Raw genomic sequence first — 20,322 nt, 5'->3', positions numbered from 1 at the left:
GTGCCTTAGAAGGAATATTGATGAAACCACTCTTTATTCTAAATGTATACTTCCCTTACTATTCATTGAAATAATTATCAGCCTCATGCAAACATTTTTTGTGCAAATTATACGCAATGAAAAATTTCATTTGGTGGCTAACTTACCCCGGTCTCCCCTAATAGCATAGATTTCTCCAATTGTGTCTTTTTAATCTTCTTTAAAACTTTTATACTAATTCTACAAAAAAATCTTGTATTATATTTTCGAGACGTTGAACAAATTAAAAAATCCATCCGGATAACGAAGCGGAAATCTGTCATATTGTCTCCCAATCATCAGGATTACAAAGCGGGCACTGTAGATAATATTTCAGTTATCGACAAGTGTTTTAAAAGAGCAACATTTTACAGAGGCGATGCTTGCTTTTCTTTCTTTGATGTCCACTGCCATCTTAGCGTTGGTGACTAACCTCCATAAGCTAAGTAAAAGACTTTCAGGTTTCGCACACAATCTGGCTTCGGACACATCGTATTTTTCCTATATTCCAATTAATCTGACCTATCAATAGCACAATATTTTAATAACTAGTATTAAGTTACATCTTTTCGGAAAAATGTGAAGTTTTCGAAGGCTGTGTGCGAAGCTTCAAAACCTTCTCCTAAGGATTCTGTATTCAGTGAAAAATTCTCATTTGGGGTAAGTTCTGAATTAGGCAATTTCACCTTACATCATGTAATGTCTTTACCTGGAATTGGACGATAATTATAATCCCAATCTCGTTGCCAAATTCAGGATTGTAAACGGAGCTTAATAAAACACGTGTGTTAGGTCTGAAATTTATTAGGTGTGATTCTTTCATAATCACACCTATTTTAAGAGTGACATTTCATCTGTACTCGACCGATCAACTCTAACAGCCTTTTTCTCCTCATCCGTCTAACCTCATACACTACACATCAGATGATGTTGATACATAACATCAAAACTATTTATTCCAATTTTTATTTATTTAATTAATCGAATTAGTCTCGTAAATACGTTAACAATAAATTGAATTTATTTCATAATTTACTAATAATTCGAGAAAGTTTTCAAAATAAGAACAAGTGCCCATGCTTTACACGGTCCCAAGCTTTATAATGACTAAATTTTTCCTATGTTTTTCAATAAATGTGACTCATCTCTTTTATATTTTAAAAACTAAGGGAAAGTGTCTTGTTTTTAAAATATATTACGGAGTGGTATTTATTCAGAAACATAGGAAAAATTTAGTCATTGTGAAGCTTGGGACCGTGCAAAGCATGGACACTTTCCACTATAAAGAAAATATTTAAATGTTTAAAAGTTAAAATTAGAACCGTTTTGTTCTAGAGGTAGATCACTTACGCTAAGACGGCGGTAGACGCTAATTAAATTTTCATAACTCTACTACATCTTCTGTGGTATCAAAAGAATAGTATCTCAAAGCCACTTTAATAAATAAAATAAGTGGATAAATTGTAGTTATTTTCAAATTAAATAGAAAATTCCCATATTAGGGTAAGATAAGGTAATTTGGAATGAGGCTTTTCTTGGAATTTTAAGATTTTCTTACTATTTCGGTCAAAAAGAAAAATAAAACCACGACGAAGCTCAAGACTTTACATTCGAGAGTGCTATTTCGTTGTTTTTTCCTTTTGCTATCTAAAACTGTTAGGAAATCTCCTTGTTCCAAATTAGACACGTTTCCAAATTGCCGTATCTTACCCTATGTTTTCTTATATTTTGTTTGAAAATTTAATTTAGGAAGCGCACTAATATGGCTAACATTTAAAATCTCACTTATGTTGAGTTTAGATTTATCACTGGTTGTTATATTAATTTTCCGTGTATACCTTTTATTATTAACTCAAAGAACCCAACAGGATTCCCAATTATAGGCATCATTCTAAGTTGTTTTCTCATAGAACATTTGACCCATTAATACAACCTCCTGACGCGATTGTTGAATAAGGGGGGAAAAAGTCCTTGCTATAAATAACTAGGAAGCCACTTAATTAGGTGTTGTTCAAAATTTATGCTGTTCTACTATTGTTTCGGCAGAAAGCATTTATAAAACCATTTTCACTCACACATTTTCGCTTTCCGCAGGAAAATTTGTCTTAGGAATAATAGTTGGTAGTATGACGAGGTTTTGAAAATGTTTGTTCACTCTCGTATTGTATGATGATGTATGTGTGAAAGGAGACGAGATAAAACTTTTGTGGGACTTTATGAAAATTGCTCTGGGCTGCCGAACTATGAAAAGCACTCACTATGTATGTCTAAAAGTTTAATAAAATGACCTAAAAAACAACTGTTCACGCAAAGTTCCCACAACATGGCACAATTGGGAAAGTTTCAATTTATGTGAATTAAAATTATTTAGCAACTCAAACTTAATTGAAATTATTCCTTTTTGACATCTAATTCAAAGTGATTGGAAAGTTACCAAAAGCATCTCATCCAGGGAGCTCCTTTAATTAGTTAATGTCGGCAACCATCCAAATCATTTTCAGCAACGGACTTTTGTCCCTATCATTCAAATACACACCCCTGATAAAATTCAATGGGTTAATTTGCATAAACTTTATACGCATTGTGGGCACCATGGCCAGGAATGAGTAAAGGAGATAAATAAAATGCCGATTGACTAATTCTATGGAGGTGAAATTAAAAGGATGGGAATAAAAGATAACTTTTTAGTCCAATGCTCCTAGGCCAATCGATATTTATTGCCTTAAGTGTGGAATTTTGAGGTGTACCAAACCCACACAGAATACCTTTGTAGGGATTCACAAATGCAAATTAGTTAGGGTTGGAAGCCTATAAGAATTTGTGATTATTTAGGATGTTTTCATGATGCTTTAAGGTCATGCAAAAACTTTGAAAACTTTGAAAATTATAATATAATTAGAAAGTATTATAGGAAACAAAAACACATCCGTTGAAACCGTAGGGGAAATTGCCTAGGCTTCGTATGATGTCTAACTTTATCAAAGTTATCAATTTACCATTGATAACTTTGGAATTGTACAAACCCACTAGTCGCCTCTTAAATGACATAAACTCAGAATATAACCGGTTTCAGGTAAGTTGGTTGCATGTTCTGACCATTTTGAATTACTTTTTTAAATGAGGCAACAAACTTTTGATTCCTCAAAAATGATCAACTTTTAGAAAACAATTTTTTTTTACGGATTACATAGATTCTAAGATCTACGGATTACAGGAAACTAAATTTGCAAAAAGGAAAATTTGGAAATGTAATTTTTTCTCTCATTTTTCCACTTAGTTTTTCAAATACACATTAGGCAACAAACTATTGACAACCCCTGTACAGTAGGCACATTAGGGGGAGATGCTACCCTTGATCAAGGGGGCAACAGCCTCATCATTTCCCGGGGTAGAAAGATACTAGTTTCCCTTCCCAAACAGGTAGAGAGATAACAGCCTTGAACTTCTTTCTGGTAAAAAACCGCGCCTCGACACTTTACCGGGAAGAAACGGCTTCCATCGGGCAATGGAATGAGTAACAACAGTGACACTTTCCAGAAGATTGTGTTGCGCTCTCGGTCCTAGTCTCTTTCACGAGTTGACGATGACTATTTTATAAAGAATGCTCTCGGTGAGACTCTTGAGGCTTTAAGGGGGCGATGATCTCGATACTTTATTTAAGAGAGTGCAGCATCCTTGGTCACAGTGCTCTCCAATGGCATCGTCGAAGGCAATCTGTGGCTACAGATGTGAGATCGGGTCGGGAATCGGGAAGGAGATAACGATCTCGGCACTTCCCTAAGAGATTGTGAAATATACTCTGTTCTAGCCCAATCTCGAAGAACTTTCAAAAGCAATAGCTGTCACTCGTTTTGGTGGAAGAGGAGAGATTATATGCCAACGACATCCGCTAAATAAGCAAGCCGTTTAGGCCACTCATTGAGCATAATTTTGTCCTCCAGGGCACCTGAATAGCCTGATAATTAACGCAAGTCTATGGGTTGCTCGCATGAATTTTAACCTCCAGTGTAAATGTGTTATTTTTGTACCAAATCCTTGGATTTTCCTCAAGGAATTTTGTGTGTCGACTTTGGGGATGATTTGTGATAAATTCGTGGCACAAGAAACTGAATGACAAAAAATAAAACTGCTCCTTCCCGAAGCTGCCTCACTCTCTCCTAAATGTTATTCTCTAAAATTTCTCAAATGATATTTTTTCAATAATATTTTTTGTTGAAGTAAACAAAATTATTTTTAATCATTTGATTCTACTAAGTTATTATTTTCCATTTTTCGGTTAAGTGATCAACATTTACTAAACGGCAAAATTTAGTTATTTCAATGAATTTTGGCTGCTTTAATCGAAAAACCAATTTGTTTTTAATTTTTATCAAAAATCAAGATAATGTGTTCACTCTTCCTGCATCATATCCAAAAAAACTACTTAAAATTTGTAATTAAACCACTATACTCGGAGAATTATCCTTTGAAATTGCAATTCGTTTTATAGATTTTCATGGAGGAAATGAATATTTTTTACCATCTCAATTTACCAGGGAACTTTAAGAGGGTTTAAAGTTGAAAAACTGGATAAAACGGTATAGTCTGGCATAGGTATCCTCTTCTTTTATTTATTTTTTCTTCTCAATATCACAACTTATGGACTTTCCAACTCAATTGCACAAGCTGTTGTCTCTGGCAGAAACATCATGAGATATAAAGTGGCTCAGAGTAAAGTCAATTGCTGAGGAAGAGATGCGGGTATCAGGTGGATAGTGCTTCTCTGTTCAAATCCCACATTGTGATGCTAACACCGTAAAATCATACAAAATGACACTGGGAGATGGAGAAAATTTTCTGGATTTCTCAATTGCTTAAAGGCTTAAGGCAAATTAGTTTTTGCTGGTAGGTAGCCCACAAGAAAAAAAGAGACACCAACTATTCACCAATAGAGAATATCATATTGGTGGTGGATTTATTTACTTGAACAATTTGCGATGCTCTCGTAGCAATTTTCTGACTAAAAGCATGTTTTAAGGCATGGGAGGATATGATAAAAATGGATAGGATGGTTGGGGTTGAAACCTTTTCTGCCAACATCAACGGTTATATCCATTGGAGGCAAAAGAGAGAGACTTTCATTAATGTATGTCAGTTCACGTTCATTCTGGCAAATGATTAGTCAATTTCACTCTGAAGGGGAGCATAAAAATATACGTATGCTTTCATCTACACATGACTCACATGTAATAAATTGGCGGAGTGATATCAGAAAGGCTACCATGTGGATTTCTTACTTGTCTCACCCACTGTTTAAGCTCTGGGAAAAATCAACATTCTCTCTATTCACCAAGCCAGAAGACGAGCAAAAAATTTGCAGAACTCACGTGGTGAGATTTGATGACATAAACTGAATCCTTCGACTACATATGTACATAATAGGGGAAAGAGGGTGCGAATCGTATAAATGGGTATATCAATTTTCTGTTGGACTCTCTTTCAATTAAGTCTCATATACATCAGGGAGACAGTCTTGACTCCACCCAAAAATAATTTTAGGCGACGCCCTCAGTGTGTGCATTTGTGTAATTTTTGTGTAATTTTACACAAAATGTGTAATTATTGTGTAAAGAATATACACAACTGTGTATCTGATTTCTTGCAATACTTACGAGGGTTTTCCGAAGTCCTCGTGGTTTCAAAAAATTTTCCAACTACCTGAAGAGCTCTGTAATTTTCTGAGATCTCGAAGATTCACCAGTTTTGCAAGGAAGTTCTAGATTTCCATGGATTATTAAATTACCCGGAAGTTCTTGAGGTTTCTTCAGTCATTCTCGGATTTCCCGACTCCCCGCAACATTGCGGAATGCTCGAACTGAAGAAATAAGACTCTCCATGAATTATTTTTTCGCATGATCTATTGGTGCTTACTGGTCTACTAGAAATCAAATTGATTTCATTACAGCGAAGGCTTCATTACCAATGAAGACCGATGCAGCCGGGTTTAAAATTTCAATACCTTGCCAAAAAATCCAAACTTAACGAAATCGGTTATAAAATTAGCCCTTCAAACTAATAATTGCCATTTGCCAAAGAATGTAAAAAAGAATACATATGACTGTGACAAGATTGCTACTAAATATTGGAAGCAGACACAATAACACGACTAGTTGGGGGTAACCCAATAACTATAACTCTTCTTAAGGATGTAATTTAGAAGAAAACTCAGGATGAACTATCAGCCTAGAGAGAGTTTAATACCATCCAAAAGCACATTCTCTCTGTCCGTTAAAGATGTTACATCCTTTACCTCCCACTCGGAGGGTTAGCCCCAGGTACAAGGCACATTGTGTACCCAATCAGTCTTTAGGGAAATCACAATTACGACAGGGATTTAAGCCGCGAAACCGATATGTCTTACACGACACGATTATTCTAGTAAAGTTATAGCGTAATTCAGAACCCGAGGGCCAAATGATAACTTTAGCTCTGGCTAGGATCGATTCGACACTATCGAATCTCCAGAATCGATAGATCCAAATGACACTAAATGAGTATCGGCTCTTTATGCATTGTCGACTCATAATAACAACACTTTGAGACTGTGGAACGTAACCTCATTAGTCGAATGAGGCGAATTAAATGACTTTAATAATTTTCAATTAAATAAATGTATTTCATTATCCTAATCCTAATTAATTTGAAATAGGTTCGCAATTACTCAAGAAGCAATTTTTTCTTAATATAGTCTTGTAGAATTCCTTAAGTAAGGCACTATAGAACCAAAAATCTTTTTATTTGATTATAACGCTCTTAGTTCCATCACAGAGATGACAATAAGTCAAGTGGCGCACCCTCAAGGATCTTAAGAGCTTCTATAGGAATATCAACAGAAAATTCTCACTTTAAGTCTTTTAAAAGTGCACTAAAAGACTTGTTTAATACTTGGTTCTATAAGGCAGCTATTTTGCTTCTGGGGTAAGTCCATCGGGCGAGAACGAGAGAATGCCTCCCTGTCCTGCTTCAGAGTAAATGGTATGATACCCTGTCGCCATGTGTGATTGAGTCTGTGTGTCATGAGCAGGCTCAGAGTGAGGATGCTGATCCTGCGATTCCCAAAGAGAGGGCTACTACCTGTTGAGTGTAAGCGTCTGTAGTCCGAAAGAGCTACATGTATAATTTTTATTCTGCTTCAGATTGAAACATTACGTAGTCTCAAGGGCAGCCTTATGCCCTGGACACACTTACGACTAAAGTCCAGAGACGACTAAGCTAGTTCATAGCCAAGTCAGTTCTTAACACACTACAAATGAGGCTTAGCATCACAAAACATAACTTTCATGTGTTTTTATGCAGATATTTCTACTGAAATGCACTAATACTCCTCTGAAAATTAAACTATTTGTAATATCATGTCTCAGTACACGTCCAATAATTATTGTTAATTATAATTATTTGTGAGGTGGAAGCTAACTCGCGACTTAAGCCAATTTCAGCTATTTTGGTGTATAATTCTTGTTGTTATACGTGAATTGTGAAGTAAATTTAAAAGTAGTTTCATTTTCAAAGGACTACTAGTGTATTTCAATAGAAATATCTGCATAAAGCCCACGAAAGTTATGTTTTATGAGTGCCAGAAAATGTTAAGCCTCGTTTGTAGTGTGTCAGGAACTGACTTGGCTATGAACGAGCTTAGTCGTCTCTGGAGTTTAGTCGTGAGTGTGTCCAGGACATTAGATTTATCCTTATTCAGGTCAGGTTTATTAAAGGACTATGGGAAAAATATGAAGTGTTCGTAGCCAGAGTGTGTGCGAAGCCTGATAGCCTTCCCCTAGATAAGTCTCTTATTTAAAGTTCATCATCATCATTTTTAAGTTTTAACCGCTTATCCTTATTGGGGTCGCGGGCCCATGACATCCACTTTAGCACCCCACGCTTGTCGATCCTTCGCCACTTCAGGAAGATGTCCGAGTTCGATCTCAAGGCGCTCCAAGGCAAGATCCTGAATTTGATTCAGCCACCTTGTCCTAGGTCTTCCTCGAGGTCGAGGTCTCCTCACAGTGGCTTGCAAAGTTTTTCTGGGGAGTACTCAAAGATAGTGATCTTTAAAGCAAATTTAAGAGATTCAGTGCTTAAAGAATTTCATATTTGAGTAATAGCGACCATCGCCGTCTTAGCGAGGGTGACCAACTACAAAATTGAACACAGTGGAAAACTCTTTCCCAGGTTGTATCAGTCGTTATTATATTATTAATATTGATAAATTTTAATAAAATAACTTTTCTTTATTATTGTGCTCCAATTATTAATTTAGTCCATGATACTTTTATTAACTTACAGAAATTTCAAAATATCCAACTAATGAGAATGAGTGCTATTAAACTATTTTTGTGGCTTTTCATTGGAAAGTGATTTTTTAAAATTGTAATAGCACTTAAAACTTTATCATCAAAAAATAATTGAATTTTGTGACGAGATTTAATTTACAGTCATTCATGTGGCGTGAGAAAAATTTTAAATTTATCAGAAAAACTCTTTAAAAGAAGTATATTTTTTTCAATCATGAATTATATATAACTGCGCCAGCCTCTCCTATGAATATTTTGCAGCTTAAACACTAGAACTAACGGACGTGAAAATTTCGCAGAATAAAGAATCACAAATGGTCTAGAATGCAACTATTTGGGGCCATTTGTAAAAATCACACTATTTGCTTCATTCATTTTTATTAAAATTCAATAAAATACACAATTTATCCTTGTTTTCTTTTCCATGGAATTTTTTTTATCTCTGTTTTATGCTACATAAATTCATTTTTTTTATATCGTTATGTACGTGGTGCAAAAATTAAATAGACAGAATGAAAAATTATATTTCGTTCAATATTTTTGTTCGCACACCTCCCCTAATTAATAATGAATTTTACATTGATGGATTATAATTTGTTTAATTGCCATTGAGTGATTGAAATTGTGTGACAATCACATAATTACAAAATTATGATTAAAATTAATATTTACCAATGTACACATGTTGGAAAATGTTTTATTCCCAAAATTATAAATATTTATTAATACTGTTTTGTAAGACACAAATTGCTGCATTTAATAAACTTGATAAATATTTTTTGATATTTTATCCTGTTTATTTAATTTAAATAGAGATGTTGACATTAAAAGCATTTCAACATTGGAGATTGGGCCATATTTCTGGAGATATGATAAAATTTGGCATATCTGCTACATGTGAATAATTAAATTGGGAATATTATTTACTCTACAACCAATTTTAAAAATGAGCGTTTAAAGAGATTTGTCAAAGAAAATAGAGTTGTAGATAAAATAATTATGGAATTCGATAGCCTATGAGTAATTGCTATCATCTGCAATAGCACAAAATTGGCACATGTCTTTTTTTATTTCAAATAAAATTGATTAACATTCATTAAAAATCACTTTACCAGAAAACGTGCATTGAATTTAGTAATTCATGAAAGTTCTTCAGATACCACTTAATTTGTTGTACCTAATTAAAATTTAATGCTGTATTTCATCGATTTCATCCATAATTTGGGTATATTCCATTTGAAATTTGGTAGAGATATTGTCTGTGTGAAATACATTAATCACAAGAGGCAGTCATGAATATCAACTGGTAATTAGTTCATTATAATTCATATTAATTTCCAATATTCGTCAGTGTCTTTAGCCACGAAAATATGTCTATCTCCAGGGTGGAAATGCTTCCTTACACTGTTCCCAAATGTATCTATAATTTTCAAATTGATAATTTTCCTTTTTTTCTAAAATTTTGATTGCAATTTTTTTATTTTTTTAGGTTTTATCAACCTTGATCCTCCACTCTAATTATAAATTTCGAATTTTTTCTTTAAGACGCAGGCACTCTTCACGACACCAACCAATCCATCTTAATAAACTTGAATCATTGCAAACTAAAACATATCGTCAGTAGAATTTTTAAATAGAGACGGCTCACACCAGTCAATAAATTCATCATCCAATATTTTAAAGTGCATATTTCTCAAATCATTTTCCGATGTACAATCGTGCTGCAAGAAAGAAAGAAAGTAAAGAAAATCATTCACAGAAGAGCATCTGAATTGTTTTCTTGGTACACCTAGATTTGGAAAAAAACGACAGTTATTCGTAGATTTTCCATAACTCTGTACCATTCATTGATTTATTTCTGCTCAACCACGATGAAAATTTCCCGTGAAAAATCCAGAGGTTTTTCTCAAGAGAGACGCGTTTTTACAATGTTTATTTAGCGAACTGGGGATGCTTTTGATGAAGAAGAGGTACTAGTGCAAAATTTTTACATTCCCGTAGCACTGTAAAGGCCCAAATAGATTCAGGCTGAACCACAAGAATATTTAACTCATAAAAGGACAATGAGCAAAAATGTGTTTATAGGAGCTTGTCCAACCTTTTGTCAGAGATGGGTCTTGGTGGACTAGGTGGACTGGAAAAAGATTTAGAAATTACTGAGCCCTAAGCCATATAAACTCTCAATCCTCAAGTAATTAACGATCCAGAGTAATAATGGTCTTATAAGGATATTTTTACTCTGGAGTTATTATTCAAAGATTTTGGAAAATGGTTTCATTTATGATCTTACGATCTTTAGATCGTTCTAAGAAAATCTTCTTTAAGTTTTTCTCAGGTGAGTTTGTTAAGTGAACCGTGAGCGACAGATTGGCAGATCGCATCGATCAATCTACAAGATCGCGGTGTTCACGTCGATAAGTCTATAAGATCGCATTGATCGCACGATCAGTCTCCAGGATTGCACTGATCGCGCAATCAATCTCCAGGATCATCCTGATCTGCATCCAAAGTCTGTCGTAAGTGGCAGACTTATTTACCCCCAAGTCTTCTTTTACGAATTAGTCTTTGGCATCAACTATCTTAGATAAACCATTATAGTAAAAATTGATTTTTTTCATTTTACTGATGGGAGCCGGTGAATGTTGTAGAAGGAAGGGTCAGTTTAGAAAATTTAGATTTTTCCCAAAGCTTTCAACTAAGACTCCAAGCCTTCCTCAGTAGTCAAATCTTGTGTTTTCTCGCTTTGTTATTAAGTCAGGGATTTCACAGAGCATAGAATTTCGGGCACTGCACTTGATTTTGTAATTTACAAAAATAAATATTGGCTAATTTGAATTTCTGAGTGTTCTCTTTAGAGATTTCTTTTTGAGACTGACCGGTTCCTGTTAGTAGTACATAGCCCGTCGGATATTTTCGATTTTTTCATTCATTCATTCACATTTAACCGCTTATCCCAATCGGGGTCTCGGGCCTAGAACACCCAGGTTAGCAGCCCAGGGCTGTCGACTCCTTCACCATTTTAGAAAGATGTTTGCGGTCTATCACAATACGTTCCAAGGCAAGATTCTGAATTTGATTCAGCCACCTTGTCCTAGGTCTGGCTTGCATAGCTTTTCTAGAGAACCTTTCTTTATTAAGGCGTGAAACCTAGCCATATCATCGAAGTTGTGATCTCTCAATCCAATGAAGAAACTCTTCGACGTTAACTCCTCACTACCGGTTACGTTCCTCACTTGATCTCGGTGGGTAATTCCCTTAACCGCCCGGAAGTACCTCATCTCGGCAGCATGTACTTGCGATCTTACTCTTTCAGTCATCATTACCCAAATCTCATGACCATAGGTGAGGAATTTAGCCGAACGACTAAGCTCGGCTTCCTTCAAAAAGCTTCTGCCTTCAACCTATTTCTGTTGGTTCCGGAACAGTTTTTACCTTTGCCAATACCCATTCGATGATAGGTCTCATTTGCGGCGAAAGGTTGAACCATTTTGCCTATTGTCCTTTGGCGGTAAAGAACCAATCAAAGAAAATTTACGTAAAGAGCTTTTAGTTTCTAATCCTAAGCTCTCGCTGTATGATAATCTTCAGGGTGGTCCTATACCGCAGAAATTTTAAAGGCTAAATAATCTCGAGAATCAGCCTGGGTCTATCTGCGGTTTGAGGATACGCCCTGGAGGTTTCTATAATCGGTTTATGGGTGTTTATTTTTTGAAAAAGTGTTTACAAAACAAAAAAGAAATTGTGCATGCAGAATAAGTATTGTTTTATAAACACTTTTTTGACATTGCAATAAGAGTGAAAGAGATCTAGGTCTATTTATATCGCTAACTCTCACAGGAAGCTTCGAAAACATACTTATAAAAAGAAACCATGCTCAACGTACAATAACTTTTGTTTTGTAAATATGTTTTTCACATTTCAGTGAGAGTGAGTGAGATCTGGATCTAGTCATCTCGCTCGTTCTCCTAGGCAGTTCTGAAGACATGTTTACAAAACAAAAGTTATGGTGCGTTGGCCATTATTGTGCTTTTGGCATTATTATTGATTTGCAAACATGTTTTTCTTTTTGTGTTTTGCTTCTTTTTTTGCTTTAGACATATTTCTGAACACTTAACTGACAATATGTTTTAGTTCTGAATTTTTAAATTCAAAAATATCCATTTGGATTTCAACAAATCATGTTAAAATCACAATCAAGATCATAAAGGTTTTAATTAAACTCAAGAAAAGTTTACTTAAATTCAACAGAACATTTAAATTAACTTTTTCCTTCACTGAAAAAAAAATTATTATTTTTTGTGACTGCGGGCATTCAATTTGAATTTTTATAAAGTAGAAAAAGCTAAGCTATTTTCTTCTGTGCGGTATGATGAATACGAAATCATGTTAAGAACTGCATACGCTCTGCTATTTACCTTTGCTTATACAATATTTAATTTTTCTCCATGAAAATTTCTTTTTCATACATAATACTGTATTTGCTTGTTCTACTTTCTTATTTTTTTTTTGGAAAAATAAAATAAGCTTTGACTTAGCAGAAACTTATTTGTTGTGAGGTAGCAAATATAAAAGCGTACACAGAAGATGGAAATTGTCTGTTTTCTTGTGTTTTCTTTTGTGTCAATTAAATTTCAATTGAATTCAGATATGATATTTAATGCTGTGCTTATTGTAACGAAACATGCAACAAGTTGAAAGTCCCTCAGCAGTTGCAATTAGTGTTTTATTATATCTAATAATTGATATTATCTTATTCTTTGTTGCATTTTTCCCCAAAAAAAGATGCATGATCATGATATTGTAATGGAAGAGACATCGCTGGCATCACGAATGAATTTCGTATTTCATATTCTGTTAGTATAATGAAGTTTTGCCAACTCTTGAACCGTATGCCTTGAGTTTAAATAGAGCTAATTTTATTTTAAAATAATAAAAGGTGTACATGAAAGAACGACAAAAGGTTGAAAGTAATAATGAAAGTGTCTCCTTGCGTGGTATTTTCCGTCAAAGTTATCAGGTTGAGAAATGTGAATTTTACCGCCCACTTGCTCCTTCGGCAGTATCAGAAGGAGCTATAGTTATTATATTGTGGGTGGCAGGGTTCAATATGCACACATAAAAGGGTTTTCTACACTTCGTTGCTGAATGGTACATTCGTTTATTATTATCGAATTAATGCATGGTAGCAAGTATGATGAATTGGTTGGCATACAAGTAGGAAGTGGTGGTGCCATAATATAATTCATCAGCACGGTAAACCACTGTAAATATTCCTTTAAAGTTGTGGAATACAAGCATTATATTCTGGGGGTGTTTAATTCACTTTATAAAAGTCTTTGGAATATGAGAAATATTGAGGGAAATAACGATGTTACAGACAATAAAATTATGAACTTTTTAGCCAGTACAGAATTTATTGTTGCTTTGGAGTGAGATATATTCTTTTTAACCCTTCAACGCCGACAGATTCGTATTCGAATTTGAATTTCGAATACGAAAGCCTACAATTGCTAAATGAACATCGAATTATACGATTTTCGAAACAAACCCATGTCATAGATACCAGAACTAGAAGCCAAACAGTTACGGACAGTAACAATGAGTATCCGGGTAATCCGTCAGCATTCGGGAATATTTTTAGAATATTTTAAGATAAAACTTTCAACAAATTTCTAAACTTTTTAGTTGTCAAAAGACAATTATATTCAAATTATTAGGTGAGGAAAATAGTTCTGAGCCCTTTCCGCTAGATGTCTTTTTTGACAGTTCGAAAGGTTCGAAAGCATTTACATAGGCTAGTCTCAGGAAGAAGCTAGAAGAATAAGTGTGTCATACAAATTGTCGCAAAAGAACCTTTTGAACCGAATTGATGTCTGTGATTCTTTGCTGAATCGTAACGAAATCGATCCATGGATCACATACGATAACAACAGTCGGAAAAAATCGTGGTCTAAGTAAAATGAGCCGGCCCTAAAGAGGTCTTGTTGCGTATTTGGTGGAATTAGAAGAGAAGCATCCATTACGAACTGCTACCTAATGGCCAAATGCTCCATTCGGACCGCTATTGTCAAAAAGTGTGCACTGGATCCTGGAGGCGATGCTACGTTTCCACTAGATCTGGGCAGAGAATCCTCCGAAAATGCTAAGTTCAGGTTTTGTTCATATTGAACGAGTGTTGCCCCACGGAGCTATCCATTGGCGATGTCATCATAATTGACTCAAGACAACTCCAGGACGCTTACATCACGTCTCCGAGAGAAGCTCCGAGAGCTCGCATCAGACATTGCATCCGCCGTTTTAGTCCAGACCTGACACCAAGCGATTATCACATTTTCAAGTATTTTTTAAATTTTCTTAGAGGTACAAGATTGTCCTCAAGAGAGCCTTGTAATGACTTCTTCAATCGTAAAATTATGAAATTTCCATCAATATGGACGAAATTTATCGAACAAAATGACTAAAATTTGATTTAATTGAAATAATTCTAATGATATAAATTTTCGTCTTCAAAGTTTAAATGGGCATAGAACTTCTTACTTCACCTGATGCTGTAAGACTGATTTAAGAGTATTTTCTGGACCAGGAAAAGTAATAACGATAAGCAATTTATGCCTTTGAGGCTCTATTTGTTAATCTTTCCTATTTCAACAAATCCTAACTGATTGTACTTTTTTATTTTAAATCGTGTAGAATTCTACAAAAATAATACACATTCAGTATAGTCTTATACAGTTTCGATTGTGATTTTTCTAGGGAGTATGGTCACCGAATGAACCGTGAGTGCCAGATTAGTTGATCGCCGTCGATCAATTGCCTTGATCGGTATCGAACATAAAGATGTCACAGTTTCCTAATACCATCAATCAGTCTCATAGTCGACTAATCTTTCTAAGTAGACTGTATGATCGACTAATCGGCAATCTTTAGTCTCCATGGTCTTCAGATTGCATTAGTCAGTGTCCAGATCGACTGATCAGCGCCGATCAGTCTACATGATCAGCTGATCGCACGAATCAGTCTTCATGGTTGGCTCATCGCTCTAAGCAGTCTGTATGAACGTGTGATCGGCGTTGTTCAGTCTCAATGAACTTCAGTTTACATTCCTTAGTCTCATAATAAGCTGATCGGCGCCGATCAGTCTACATGGCCCGCTGATCGTGCCAATCAGTCTCAGGACCAACTAATTTGTGCCGATCAGTCTACATGGTCAGATGATCGCATCAATCAGTTTCAGGATCAACTAACCAGTGCCGATTAGTCCACAAGGTCGGCTGATCGCACTAATTAGTTTCAGGATCAACTAACCAGTGACGATCAGTTCACATGGTCGGCTGATCGCTCTAAGTAGTTTGCATGAATGTCATTATCGATGTATTTCAGTTTCCATGGTCTTCAGGTTGCATTAGTTAGTCTTATAATCAGCTGATCGCGCCAATCAGTCTCCATGATCAGCAGATCACAACAATCCGTCGTATAAACAGTAGATCAGCGCCGATCAATCTCACAATCAGCTGATCGGCGGAGATTAGTTAGCACGATCGGTTCATCAGCAACCATAACAAATCGTTAATGTTAGACCAGTTTAACTCTTGAATTTTTTACCACTCCTTGAGATAATTAATTTTCCAGGTATTTGTAAAAATAATAACTTTCCCACGGGCAATTTTTGATTCAATCAGCGTTGAAGGGTTAAACCTGCAGGTGAACGGATAAGAGGACAAAGCTTCGATGACAAATTATATTTACTTTCATGCCAATGGAAGAGTTGGCAAAGCTGTTTGTTTTCCTCCAAACTATGGCATGTGAAAACTTTTCAATTCACTGAGGTAAATTATATTGATATTTTATTAGCACCAAAAGTGATATTTGTAGTGTTTGAAAGTATATAATTATTCTTTTTATGTTGAAAATAAATACATTGTTCCTAATATACACATTGTGAGTGTAATGTCTATAATTGTGATGTTTGATTAATATTTTCTTTCCATGCTTCACCACTCCTTGTCAAAATTAATTTCTTTCACATCATATGAGATGATGCTTCAGTTCTGCTCAGCATTAAATACATCGTCTCCTTTCAGAGATGAGATGCTCTTCAGAAAATATGAGGATTATGTGGTATTTTCTGAAGGTGATCAACACTCAAAGAAACCGACACTTTAAGCGCCAATTTAGATACATTACACCTCACTTTGAATACCATTTAAATTTTTTTAATATAACTACGTAAAATATTCATTATTTTACTTCGATATTTACAAATTACAAAATACCTATTTGCTAAATTACAATTCTATCTAAAGGATATGATTGGATTTCATTTGGAATTCGATGATATGGGGCTCAATTCAATAAGAATTCCACATGAGGGCAATCATTCCCGGTACTTAATATATTGACTATGTAATATATTACCTAGAATGTTTCCTCAATGCAATAGAAATTACATAAATATCTCTTCAATTTTGGGATGTCTCATTACACTAGATGTTGAAGAGTTAATCTTATTTTAAGAGACCTAAATAATTTATGACATTTTCTTTTTAAATTTATTTACTTAATTTTACCCTATGAAACTTTCCGTATCTCATTGTACTAGAATTATATACAAGTAATATTCAACTCCTATATTTATTTCAGTTTCTGAATTACTATTTTTCAATTATTATACATAAGTCTTTCAACACACTTCGTATTCGTAACGTAATTCTTATATATTTTGCCTAATTTCCTAAATAACATTTCACTCATATGCTTTTTCTTTTGGCACATCATGGGATATCAAAGAAATGTTTTATAATAAAAATTATGATCTCTGTTCTGGGTGCAAAATGTAATAAATATTTCACAAAGTTGTAAAAAGTTTAACCACAATCTACCACAGACCATCTTCTTTTCCCATGAACTTTATTTACTTCCTACAATTTATCTACAGTTGACATTTTTCTGAATAGGATACTTAAGAAAATTTTATTTAGTGGGTGGTGATTTTTGTGAATTTATTTAGTGTTTATGGGTCTTTTGTACATTCATAATAAAATTACTGGGCTGAGATATATTGCTGTCTAACTTTCAATCTATTTTAGGTGGCTTCTAAAACCGCGAACTTGAACTTGAACGAATCTCACTTCGAATGTCGGCATTTTTCTATTAAAAAATTCCATATGAGTGTTGCTTCCTTATAATCCAAATTTATTAATAGTCTAAATACTCTATTTTAAAACTGTTCAATTTTGTATAAAATTACTAATTTAAAGCTAAATAAAACTTTTCGAATTATATTTTTAAGTAATGGAATATTCAAGTTTGGTCTTTGCAGCACTATAGGGTAGAGCAAACCTCCTTCGCCATGTAAACACTTTTGACCACAAAAAGTAGGTAATTCAGGCCAACTGTAATGCTTTGTCTTATCGAGTTATTCCGAGTGTTCACAGTCGGAGTTTCCTCAAAAGAAAATACATTGGAACATCGAATTCTAAAGTCAATGAATATTGTTACAGTCAAGTTCCTCAAATTCGAACGACGGGCCTTTGAATTCAAGATGTTTTTCAGAGGTTATGTGAAGAAGGACAATTCTTCTTTCTGTCTTTCTAGATAATTATCGTGTAAAATGAAAAGATATACATCGCAACGAGATCCCATATGTTGTTTTGCAATCAAAGTTAATAATATCACTTTAATGAAACTCATTACAATTTATTTATTTATTTATTTTGGAAAGGGCATTTGAATTTGAAGATTGGGAAATGTCGTTTATGCCTTAACCGTTCAAATTTGAGATTTCACTGTAAGTGAATTTCACTGCAAGTGTTTTTTGTTCGAATTACGAAATTTTACGAATATCAAACGTGTCGATCTTCACTCTGTTTATAGAAACAACCTTCCGTGTTTTGAGAGCTCTCTGCGGTTTAGGTTTTTTCCTTTACCGATTCGAAGGTATATCAGAGAGAGCTTACATAAAATCTCATTGGAAGTTCGAAAATTTAAACCAACGGCGACGAGTTGCACAAGAGTGAATAATAAGAAGTACGGTCTTTAGAAATAGAGTGCATTGTGAGTGATTTGGAGCGAAAAAATGCGCAGCTCAATAATAGTGGTTTCAGTAAGACTGCGAGGCGGTTCCTGGAACAATTGATTGAAAAGCAATCTAATCTCATTTCATTGGAAAACAATGTAGAATCCTGCCAAATTGAAATACATGACACAAAGAGAGTTCTCAACGTACTTTACGATAATGTAGAGGTGCTGCAGAACTTTGGTCCTTGCTGGACCTTCACGAAAGGGAGATTAGGTTGACAGAATTAAGATGTTAAAGAAAGAGTCACCATGATGATCCCACATTGTACAAAAAGTATCACTTTTACAAGATTTTACGCATTGTAGTTGACGGCTGAAGTGTCAAGAATACCAAAAATTCGAAATAGAGGAACGGCCAGCACGAAAGCGGCGAATATGTGAAATTACACTTCAGACTTCCAGTTGATTTACCAAAAGGTTTGGCTTGATTTTGTTTCTTCGGAAGACTATTACTGAACAGAACCAGTGTGGTATTTCATGAACTTTTAAACCTTGTTTAAATATTTATTTTAACAATTCGAAATTTAATTTCATCGTCAACGACATTTACAACTGGAGTTCAAAAAATTCGAAAATAGGTTTTGAAAGTCAAAGAAAATTCATTTTTACTTCTCGTTTTGTCCTCATGTTGGCTAAGGTATTTCCTGTTCGAACTTCGAACTATCTCGAGTGCCAAAATGTCTCTGTTTTTAGGATAATCATATCAATAAGGCTCAGTTCATTATAATTCCCTTCATAATAACTGAGTACTACTTTTAACAGCCTCTTTGTGTGATGCTATCTAAATTGACTTGATCGCGTGCGAAAATTTAGTTGGAAAATTTGAAACTGAGTTCGAATTCTTCCAATATCAAAAACTTTTTGTGCAAGTAAAGATCCATTGTTATGATACACAAGTAGAGTTTGAAAAATTCGAAGATCTTACTTCTTTAAAGTTCCATAACGTGACTGAAGTACTTCCTATTCGAATTTCAAAGTGTTCGGAAACAAACCAACTTTTATATTTCTGCTGTCCTATTATTAAATTCTTTCAAGATCACTGAGTAACTCTTTTGCAAGTTTTTTAGTATTATTCATACATTGGTTGCAACTTGCGACCGAGAATTTAGTGTGCAAATTTGAAGAGTTTGAATTTTTCGAACATCAACGACATTTTATCTAAATAGAGTTCCATTTACCTTTTAGCTAAGACACTATTGGAGAATCAAACTCTACTTGTGTTTGCATCTATTTACATTTTAGCCAAGACACTTTTTATGAATCAAACTCAAATGAGAGCACACCGATTGCATTTCATTTATTCAAATTCACTTTAAAACGAATTGAAGATAGTTCTCAAACAAGAATAGTAGCAAAAATGTAATTTTTAATGACATGACTCAAAAATTCTTAAAAGAGAGTCATTTTTGTATTAATTTTGCAAATTAGGGAGAAGTGGGGCATCTTTGAATTAGGGCATCATTGAAATCTGGTCTTTTTCCGCGATTTTTAAATAAAACTGGACCTTATCAATTCAATTCAATTTATTTTCATCTCATTTCGTCTTTTTACCCCCTTTCCATGGGTTTATCGCAGTCTTAGCGTTGATTCCAGCCTCCAAAACTAAACGATGGAAATATTCTTTCGCAGGCTGTATGTTATTTGTTACAATATCATTATTGCATATGCTTGGGAATAGGCCTGACAGAATTGAAAGAGGAAAAAAGAGCACTTCCGAACCTTTTCTGTTTGGAAAAGTGGGTGGTTCTTTTATATTAAAAAAAAACTACAAAAAATGCAATGTCATAGAACTACTAACTAGTCAAACTAATAAACCAATTGAGAAGCTAAATTACATAGGAGCAAAAATCCCAATTTCAAGCTGTCCCACTTCAACAAAGGTGCCCTACTTCCACCTACA

The sequence above is a fragment of the Phlebotomus papatasi genome, chromosome 1 (genome assembly GCF_024763615.1).
Source record: "Phlebotomus papatasi isolate M1 chromosome 1, Ppap_2.1, whole genome shotgun sequence".
NCBI lineage: Eukaryota > Metazoa > Arthropoda > Insecta > Diptera > Psychodidae > Phlebotomus > Phlebotomus papatasi.
The sequence above is the reverse complement of the archived record's forward strand: the minus strand, read 5'-3'. Positions refer to the sequence as shown.